The following is a 516-nucleotide window of genomic DNA, read 5'->3' as shown; positions in this document are numbered from 1 at the left end:
AAAAAAAAAAAAAAAAAAAAAAAAAAAAAACAAAGAAAATTAGCCAGGTGTGGTGGCATGTGCCTGTAGTTCCAGCTACTCAGGAGGCTGAGGGAGGAGAACTGCTTGAACCTGGTAGGCAGAGGTGGCAGTGAACTGAGATCGCACCCCTGCACTTCATCCTGGAAGACAGAGTGAGACTCCATCTTAAAAAAAAAAAAAAAAAGAAGGCCGGGCACGGTGGCTCAAGCCGGTAATCCCAGCAGTTTGGGAGGCCGAGACGGGCGGATCATGAGGTCAGGAGATCGAGACCATCCTGGCTAACACGGCAAAACCCCGTGTCTACTAAAAATACAAAAAACTAGCCGGGCGAGGTGGCGGGCACCTGTAGTCCCAGCTACTCCAGAGGCTGAGGCAGGAGAATGGCGTAAACCCGGGAGGCGGAGCTTGCAGTGAGCTGAAATCCGGCCACTGCACTCCAGCCCGGGCAACAGAGCAAGACTCCGTCTCAAAAAAAAAAAAAAAAAAAAAAAAAAA

Source organism: Piliocolobus tephrosceles, chromosome 7 (assembly GCF_002776525.5).
Source record: "Piliocolobus tephrosceles isolate RC106 chromosome 7, ASM277652v3, whole genome shotgun sequence".
Taxonomy (NCBI): Eukaryota; Metazoa; Chordata; class Mammalia; order Primates; family Cercopithecidae; genus Piliocolobus; species Piliocolobus tephrosceles.
This window is presented reverse-complemented; position numbering follows the sequence as displayed.